This window comes from Piliocolobus tephrosceles, chromosome 10 (genome assembly GCF_002776525.5).
Source record: "Piliocolobus tephrosceles isolate RC106 chromosome 10, ASM277652v3, whole genome shotgun sequence".
Lineage (NCBI taxonomy): Eukaryota > Metazoa > Chordata > Mammalia > Primates > Cercopithecidae > Piliocolobus > Piliocolobus tephrosceles.
The window spans coordinates 109,218,783-109,219,854 of NC_045443.1; positions in this window are offsets into that span (position 1 = coordinate 109,218,783).

Genomic DNA, 1,072 nt, shown 5'->3' on the forward strand with positions numbered 1-1,072 from the left:
TGAGTTTCAGGAATACAAGGTAAATAAAGGTTATCATTAAAACATGAAATATGGCCAGGCGTGGTGGCTCATGCCTGTAATCCCAGCACTTTGGGAGGCTGAAGCAGGCAGATCACTTGAGGTCAAGAGTTTGAGACCAGCCTGGCCAGTAGGGTGAAACCCCATCTCTGCCAAAAATACAAAAATTAGCCGGCATGTAGTGTGCGCCTATAATCTCAGCTACTCGGGAGGCTGAGACACAAGAATCACTTGAACCCAGAAGGCAGAGGTTGCGGTGAGCTGAGATGGCGCCACTGCACTCCAGCCGGGGGGACAGAGCAAGACTCCATCTCAAAAAAAAAAAGTTGTTGATTATGGTATTAAGCAGGATAGAGGCCAGCCCCCACTCCAGTAAACAGTAAAAGCCTTATGTAACTTCCCTGAAGTCCACTAATGCCCAAATGCAAAGAATGCTTTTCACTTGCTCCAGGGAGACTACAGAACAGGGTTTGGAGGAGGCCAGTGGGTAGGGGTGGGAGGTGCAAAATCAACTTCACCTTGCAGAGGAGAAGGAGACACTTGGCCTTGGCTCTAGGATAAAACTTGGGATTCCTAAAGGACAAGCTTTTCTCCCTATTACTGCTTCACTCTTAACTGTCAAAGCCATATCTGGGCCGGGCGCATTGGCTCACACCTGTAATCCCAGCACTTTGGGAGGCCGAGGTGAGCAGATCCCTTGAGGCCAAGAGTTTGAGACGAGCCTGGCCAAAGTGGCAAAAGTCCATCTCTACCAAAATACAAAATATAAAAAATACAAAAAATGGCTGGGCACAGTGGCTCATGCCTATAATCCCAGCACTTTGGGAGGCCGAATAGATGGATCACTTGAGGTCAGGAGTTCGAGACCAGCCTGGCCAACACGGCAAAACTCCATCTCTACAAAAAATAGAAAAATTAGCCAGGCCTGGTGGTGTGTGCCTGTAATCCCAGCTACTTGGGATGCTGAGGCATGAGAATTGCTTGAACCCAGGAGGCGGAGGTTGCAGTGAGCTGAGATCGCGCCACTGCACTCCAGCCTGGGCCACAGAGTGAG